We start from the raw sequence: 9210 nt of genomic DNA on the forward strand, positions 1-9210 counted from the left end.
TTCCAGTGTTTACTTTAGAAAACTTGTGATTGCAAATTCTCTGCTCCTTTGAAACGTATGTAAATCTTCTGAGAAGCTTATTGCCAGTTTTACGACCGAAGAATGTCTTTTTCAAGGACCTGGGAGCCATCCCTTTGAAATGTAATCATCAAGGAAGATAGCACCCCTATCTCTCAGCATCTGTGGGAGGGTAGGAGCCTAACCTCCTGTGGGTGCCTTGTTCAGAATTGTAAAACTACAGCTTGTTTTGAAGATAAAAGAAAGTTTCTTTTTCCTTTGTAATTAGCAAACACAAATGTCATGTGATTTCCCCGACAGCAGCTCTTAAAAACTCCCCAAGAGGAAACACTTGTTTCAGTAGAGTTGAGTTTAATCTCGTATTGTAATTGTCTTAAAATCTTCCTTGCCTGTTTAACTTTGATGCAAATTTTTACAATGGAAATTTTAGGTTCTGCATTTTTTGTTTCTTCTCAATTATAGTGATTTCTCCTTTCTCCTTGTTAAGAAGAGCATCTCACATTCTCTGGTTTCTGGAGAAATCAATCAATTTGGACTCCAAAGATTGGAGTTTTATGGAGTGAAGCTAATGTTTTTGTTTTGTTTTGTTTTGAGTTGGAGTCTCACTCTCACCCAGGCTGGAGTGCAGTGTCGCGATCTCAGCTCCCTCCAGCCCTCACCTCCCAGGTTCAAGTGATCCTCCTGCCTCAGCCTCTCAAATAGCTGGGATTACAAGTATGGGCCACCACGCCCAGCTAATTTTTGTGTTTTTAGTAGAGATGGGATTTCACTGTGTTGACCAGGCTGGTCTTAAACTCCTGGCTTCAAGTAATCCACCCGCCTTGGCCTCCCGCAGCCCTGGAATTACAGGTGTGAGCCACTGTGCCCCTCCAGAAGCTACTGTCTTAAAGTCATCATTGCAAAGGGTAGTATGTGATGTGCAGGAGTGGAAAGGGCAGTACATCTGTTTGAGAGCATCTCAAATGAGGTCCATTCATATTATGGGGAAATAAAGAACAGGCCTATCCCCTTGTTTTTTTATTATGAAGAGGTATGAGAAAAATGCAATTTTCAAAGAAAGAGAACTGCTGAGAATGTAGTACCTTCTCAAAGAAAGCTAGGTTTGGTTAAAGTGAGAAGTTAGAGGAAGCCACAGAGAACAGGGTTTCAAATTGAAATACTTCTTCAGTGGTGGAGGTAGTATGGAGAAGGTTTCTTAAAATACAGGGATCCGTTTAAGATGAGGCGGTAAGGTAGAGTAGGATTGAGATAGAATAAAATGAAAGATGGAAGAGAAAAAAGAAGGCAGTAGAGGGAGAGGGGAGTTAATTTGGGGTATGGATAACAGAAGGAAATTGGTAGCCTGAGAAGCTTGGTAGAGGCACTTGCCACTTGCATGGGAAGGGAAATATCAGGCAGATGATCTTGTTGCTAAAGGAAGCCAGAGGATTTAGGAAAAGGGGTTTGGCACACTGGCCTCTGTCACCCAACCCTCCCCAATAACACACAACACAGACAAATTGAGTGCACTGTTGACATTTAGTATCACCACAGATTCTCCCCTCATGACTGGTAGAAGCTAAGAAGATGAAATTCAGGCTATTGATCTTTTTTTTTTCTTTCTTTAACTGAGTTTTCTTATGTCAGTGCTGATCCCTAGTTCGCTTGTTCTCTCCTTCCCTTCCTCCCTTCCCTCTTTCGCTCCCTCCCTCCCTTCCCTCCCTTCCTTTCTCCACCCCCCCGCCTTATTTTTGTGAGACAGGGTCTTGCTGTGTTGCTCAGGCTGGAGTGCAGCAGTGCTATCATGGCTCATGCAGTCTTGACCTCCCAGGTTCAAGCAATCCTCCCACCTCAGCCTCCTCAGTAGCTGGGACTATAGGCATGTGCCACCACACCCAGTTAATTTTTAAAAATTTTCGTAGAGATGGGTCTCCTTATGTTACCCAGTCAGGTCTCAGACTCCCTCCTCAGCCTCCCAAAGTGCTGAAATTACAGTCATGGGCGACAGTGCCCAGGCTTTTTTGTTTTGTTTTGTTTTTTTCCTTTTCTTTTCTTACCTCTTTATCTACTTTTCCTAGGAATTGGATAGATGAGGATAGACCCAGGAAATGAGAATGGAATTTGAAAAAGAAAAACAGAGTAAAATGAAAAGTTAATAATAAAAGTCAGTGAGCTACACTCCTGAGTAGCCTGGGGTTTGTCTAAGAAGAAACTGAGGTTTGACCTGAGGAATTATTAGGCCTACTGGAGGATAAATGCTTACCTGTGGCTCATTGCACCTTGTTAGCCACCATTAAAGGTTAATGAAGCATTTGGCTAAATCAGTGGGACAATATCATGGAAATTACATCCTACCTCATTCTGTTACTTGGCTGATAATGATGTTTGTCACTGAATCAAGTAACAGGTAACAGAAAACATCTCATAGTGTTTGAAGAGGAGCTGGTCCAGGTAGGATCATCTGATCTGGCAGGCCACTCTGGAAGAGAAGGTGTGTTTGATGACTTTGTTAGTTATTTGACATCTGTACTATTAGAGATGAATGTCTACTTAGATGACATTGATAGGTTTCATATGTATACACTTTATAGTATAGGTGTGAAAACTTACATGCCCCTCAAAGGAGTGAAAGATACGCCATCCCCAAATATGCCAGACTGGTATATTGATTATTATTATCACTTTGAGATGGAGTCTTGCCCTGTCGCCCAGGCTGGAGTCCAATGGTGCGATCTCGGCTCACAGTAACCTCCGCCTCTCAGGTTCAAGCAATTCTCCTGACTCAGCCTCCTGAGTAGCTGGGATTACAGGTACACGCCACCATGCCTGGCTAATTTTTTGTATCTTTAGGAAAGACGGGTTTCACCATGTTGGACAGGCTGGTCTTGAACTCCTGACCTCATGATCTGTCCGCCTCAGCCTCCCAAATATTTATTTTGAGTTAAAAACATTGAAAAAGTTGTAGTCTCAGAGCTGACCTATCTCTTACATTGAGCCATAAAGATTCCACTTGGAAGGCTACTTCTTTCATTCCAGGGTGAAAAAATAGCCCTTATCACCAGAGAGTTAAAGACTACAATAAACCTAAATAAACATACTGAACAAAGTAACCCACTTTCCACCTGCTTCACCCCCCCGCCCCCCCGCCCCTGCATGTATCTGGTACATTTTACTGCCCCTGGCCAGGTTTTCTTTGTCCTGTCATTTCTTCTCAAAATCATTGCTCTTTGTCTAAAATAATACAAAACTCATTGCTTTGAACACTCCTTTGTAAAGATCCTCATGTATATGTAAAACTAATACAATTTGTATACCTTTATTAATCTGTTTAGTGTCAATCTGGTTTCTAAATCCAGCTAAAGAGCTCACTAAGAGCTAAAAGGAGGGTTAAAGGTGATCTCTGGCTCCCTGACACTCCATATACCATGTGCTAAAAATCTTATTCTGCCCCATCTTTTTCAGATGGTATATTTGGAGTTTCTCAGGCTTTAAAAATTCTGTCTCAGTGCTAATGAATTGAATTTTAGCACCTTGACTTGAAAGTGACATGCCCCCGCCCCCTTAGCTGAAGAAATACCAGCAAGAAAATAAAAACACTAATGCCTTTACCCCTGTAACTGCAGATAAACACGTTATTCTGTAACATAAAATTTGTCCTTGCACATAGTATTTCTAACAAAGAATTGTTGAAGAATGGACTTCAGAAATTGTTGCTAGGTCTTCTAAAACTAATCTTGAACTCTAAAATGTAATTTTTATTGGTTGTCTTAATTCATGGCCATGGCAATATTTAAATTGATCTCTGTTTTCTGAAAGATAGTATGTACTTATGAATTTTCTTTGTTAAACTGGAAGAGAATCATGTTTTGTTTGTTTTTATTTTTTATTTTTATCACAAATGCAGAGAGAGAAAATAAAAAGCCAACCATGACTCCTTGGGTTTCCTATTTAAAGAGTTGAGGATCTTGGCCTGGACTCAGACAGGATTGACAGATTGATAGTTTTTTCTCGATTCCATGGGTGGCAGTGGTACATGGCCCTTCTTGGTTGGTGGAGTGATTTGTCTGGTTAATTCTGATAACAAATGAGACTCTGGCATGCTAACTAGCTATGCGACCCCTGAGCGAATGCGAGAAAATTTTTGCAATCTATCCATCTGACAAAGGGCTATCTAGAATCTACAAAGAACTTAAACAAATTTACAGGAATAAAACAACTCCATCAGAAAGTGGGCAAAGGATATGAACAGACACTTTTCAAAAGAAGACATTTGTGCAGCCAACAAACATATGAAAAAAATCTCATCATCACTGGTCATTAGAGAAATGCACATCAAAGCCGCAATGAGATACTATCTCACGCCAGTTAGAGTGGCAAACATGAAAAAGTCAGGAAGCAACAGATGCTGGAGAGGATGTGGAGAAACAGGAACACTTTTACACTGTTGGTGGGAGTGTAAATTAGTTCAACCACTGTGGAAGACAGGGTGGTGATTCCTCAAGGATCTAGAACCAGAAATAGCATTTGGCCCAGCAATCCCTTTACTGGGTATATACCCAAAGGATTATAAATTATTCTACTATAAAGACACACACACACATGTTTATTGTGGCACTGTTCACAATAGCAAATACTTGGAACCAACCCAAATATACCCATCAACGATAGACTGGATAAGAAAATGTGGCACATGGAATACTATGCAGTCATAAAAAAGCATTAGTTCATGTCCTTTGCAGGGACATGGATGAAGCTGGAAACGATAATTCTCAGCAAACTAATACAAGAACAGAAAACCAAACACCAAATGTTCTGACTCATACGTGAGAGTTGAACAATGAGAATACATGGACACAGGGAGGGGAACGTGACATACGGGGGCCTTCTGGGGGGTGGTGGGCTAGGGGAGGAATAGCATTAGGAGAAATACCTAATGTAGATGACGGGTTGATGGATGCAGCAAACCACCATGGCACGCGTTTATGTAACCAACCTGCACATTCTGCACATGTACCACAGAATTTAAAGTATAATAATTTAAAAAAGAGTTGAGGGTCTCTAATCTTTCTTAACAGTAGTTTACAAAGTAGCTCATATACATATTGACTCTCCATTTTGTTATTGTATCTTTTTTTTTTTTTTGAGTCGGAGTTTCGCTCTTGTTACCCAGGCTGGAGTGCAATGGCACGATCTCGGCTCACCGCAACCTCCGCCTCCTGGGTTCAGGCAATTCTCCTGCCTCAGCCTCCTGAGTAGCTGGTATTACAGGCACGTGCCACCACGCCCAGCTAATTTTTTGTATTTTTAGTAGAGACGGGGTTTCACCATGTTGACCAGGATGGTCTCGATCTCTCGACCTCGTGATCCACCCGCCTCGGCCTCCCAAAGTGCTGGGATTACAGGCTTGAGCCACCGCGCCCGGCCTGTTATTGTATCTTAATGATGTGATTTAATCTCATTGAAAAACCTTTGATAAGTTATGTTGGACTATGTAGCTGAACACAGTGTGGCAAGGAGAAAAGAATAGGGAATGAATTTTCAGCTTTGGATCTAACCATTTTAGAACCATCTGCAGGCAAAATCAAAATGGCCCAACAGTTCCAAAAGAGCAGTGATGGGTACTGGGGGAGCCCCAACATGAGACTGGAAGTAGAACTGTTTTAATTAGGATATTCCTGCTTAGGCATAGACTTCATGAGTTAAGAGAATAAAATGCTGGATACTGTTAGGGGTGTGGTAGGGTGAGAAATAACTCCTCCATATTCCTGATGTTTCCTTCTTTTTGAAGGGAATTGTAGTTAACATAATACTCCTGACCTTTCTCTTCTCCACAGAAGGTGGAGTGGCTTACCTGATTGGTGATTTTGGAAGGAGAAACTGAGGACCTGAGGACCTGAGTTCAATCCCTTTCCTCTCCCCTTCCTCTTGGGAGTGACTGGACTTTTCCAGGGCAGGCTCTGCCCCTTGTTGGGAAGCCTCTGTTGTTGGCCAGTGCTGCCACTTACGGGGAATACGTCTATCTGTCTGTCTGACTCTGTGCTTCTGTATTAGGAAGTCCATGCTTTGTTATTAGTAAAGGTGACATTTTGACCTCCATCTGCTGACTCATTGTCTTATTTCTCAGTTGATTCAGAACCAGATGGGAAGAGTAATACTGTTTACTGGATCCCCTTCAAAGTCCCAAACAATTATATGTATATTGTGATTATTATATGTATGGAAATAAAGTTGCAAAGAATACAATAGAGCTTTGGTTAATAGAGCTTTGGTCAGTTATAATAATGTCTGGCAGGTTCTGGAAGGAAAGAATGCTGGTGATACACATATTTTGCATTCTCAGAGTACAGTGCGGGTGAATTAAAGGACACAAGTCTACATTCCATGACCACAGGAGCACAATGAACAAAGTGTGCTATTGTGAACTAGACTGGTGGGAAAATGTAAGGCTCTGATTCTTGTCATATTTACCTAAGAGGAGCAGAACAGTATTGGAAACATTCAACAGCAACAATGTTTCTGTTGTTCTCTTAGCATGCTATAAACACAGGAAATAAAATATCTAATACATATTTTATGGTTTATTAATTCTATGGAATCCATTTTAGGAATGGGGTTAGTGCACTTACATTGTAAACGAACTCACCAACCTTGTTTAAATTATGTAGGGTCTTCTTTTAGAAAGTTTCAGCCTATATGAGGCTTGACTATCTTCTTGTAGGTCTGCTTTAAATAAAATGTGCCTCTCAATTTCAAACCTTATACCACTTAAAACCTGGTTTATCTAATGCATACTTAAATCTCTTACTTTTTGGATTAAATTAAATCCATCATTTTGCTGGTTGAATAAACTTTATAGTAGATAAGTTTAATGTTGCGTTCACCTCTACTAAAAATACAAAAATTCACTGGGCGTGGTGGCGTGCACTTGTAGTCCCAGCTACTCGGGAGAGTGAGGCAAGAGAATCTCTTGAAGCTGGGAGCAGAGTCTGCACTGAGCCAAGATCGTGCCACTGCACTGCAGCCTGGGTGGCAGAGTGCGACTCTGTCTTGAAAAAAAAAAAAAGAAAAATTGAAAGCATTTAGAAGGAAATATAGGGTGATATCATTATGATTGGGGCAATGTCTTAGTTTGGGTTGCTCTAACAAAATGCCACAGACTGGGTGGCTTAAACAACAAACACCAATTTCTCCCAGTTCTGGAGGCTAGATGGCCAAGATCAGGGTGTCAGCATGGTTGGTTCTTGGGGCAGGCCCACCTCCCGCTTCACAGAGGGCCATCTTCTTGTGTCCTCACAGTGCAGAGAGCAAGAAAGACAGGAAGCAGCTCTCTTGTATTCCGTCCTCCCCACCCCCCTTTTTTCCCCAAGGTTGAGTCTCACTCTGCTGCCCAGGCTGGAGTGCAATGGTGCGAACCCGGCTCACTGCAACCTCCGCCTCCCGGGTTCAAGCAGTTCTCCTTCCTCAGCCTCCTGAGTAACTGGGATTACAGTCATCTGCCACCACGCCTGGCTAATTTTTGTATTTTAGTAGAGACAGGGTTTCATCATGTTGGCCAGGTTGGTCTCGAATTCCTGATCTCATGATCTGCCTGCCTCAGCCTCCCAAAGTGCTGGGACTACAGGCATGAGCCACTTTGCCCAGCCGGATTCTTTTTTCCTTTTTCTTTCTTTTTTTTTTTTTTTTGAGACGGAGTTTCGCTCTTGTTACCCAGGCTGGAGTGCAATGGCGCGATCTCGGCTCACCGCAACCTCCACCTCCTGGGTTCAGGCAATTCTCCTGCCTCAGCCTCCTGAGTAGCTGGGATTATAGGCACGCGCCACCATGCCCAGCTAATTTTTTGTATTTTTAGTAGAGACGGGGTTTCACCATGTTGACCAGGTTGGTCTCGATCTCTCGACCTTGTGATCCACCCGCCTCGGCCTCCCAAAGTGCTGGGATTACAGACTTGAGCCACCGCGCCCGGCCTTCTTTTTTTCTTATTTAAAATTTTACTTTAAGTTCCTGGATGCAAGTATAGACCATGTAGGTTTGTTACATGGGGGATATGTGTGCCATGATGGTTTGCTGCTCCTATCAACCTGTCATCTAGGTTTTAAGTCCCACACGCATTAGCTATTTGTCCTAATGATTCTTTAAAAGTTCTCTGAATACTGGCAGTCGGCTCAAGCCTACCAGATTTAGGTCCTGAGTGAGGTTGGGGGCAGGCCTGTACCTTTATTTTTAAGTTTATTTAATTTATTCCATTTTTTAAAGTGATAAGGTCTTGTTCTGTCACCAAGCCTGGAGTGCAAGTGGCATGATCATAGCTCACTGCAGACTTGAACTGCTGGGCTCAAGTGAGCCTCCCACTTCAGCTTCCAAAGCATTGGGATTACAGGTGGGAGCCACCTGACCCTAGGCCTGTACTTTTCATCCTGTGGACTGCGGACATCAGCTGCTCACTCCCAGGTGCTGGCATGAGGTTTAATTTCCAGTGACTAGCCCAGACCCTGCCCATGGGAAGATCTCAAGGGAGGCTGTTGAAGGAACAGCATGCAACTTGGCCACCCACACACATTCACACAGATGGGGGTGGGGTTTGAGGAGGTCGGGGGATTGTGTGGATCAGCTTCAGGCACAGCTGTCTGGTTTCCTACAGGATGTGACCACATAACGGTCAGGCAAGAAGATGACTGAATTTATCTTCTTGGAATCATTGCTTCATAATTGTTGCTTCCCACCATTGGCATTGGAGAAAGGCTGGGCCACAGGAGGCCAGATGAACTTTGTATTGGCCAGGTAAGCAGAATGTCTATCCGGCTGGAAAGTAAGCAGTGAAGGTAGTGGGGAGGGGGTCATGAACCTCGCTGGCTTGCTCCAGCTCTGTCTTTGGCCCTGTGGCTACAAAGCTGCCCTACCAGGAGCAGCCCCCACTGGCAGCTCTGGCCCTGGGGATTTGTGAGTGTTTGGCGGGGGCAGAGTGTGGAGAGGCCAAGTCCACACCGTACCCTAGTGCAGCTCAGGATTCGGCTTCCCCCAACCCCTTCTTCTCAGGGTTTCAGCTCGGGCCCTCAAGGCAGCAGGAAAATGGGCTCTCCTCACGCCCTAGGACTCAGGCTTCCCCAAACTTTTTACACAGGGGGCCAGTTCACTGTCCCTCAGACCGTTGGAGGGCCGCCACATACTGTGCTCCTCTCACTGACCACCAATGAAAGAGGTGCCCCTTCCTGAAGT

This window comes from Saimiri boliviensis, chromosome 7 (assembly GCF_048565385.1).
Source record: "Saimiri boliviensis isolate mSaiBol1 chromosome 7, mSaiBol1.pri, whole genome shotgun sequence".
NCBI classification, from domain to species: domain Eukaryota; kingdom Metazoa; phylum Chordata; class Mammalia; order Primates; family Cebidae; genus Saimiri; species Saimiri boliviensis.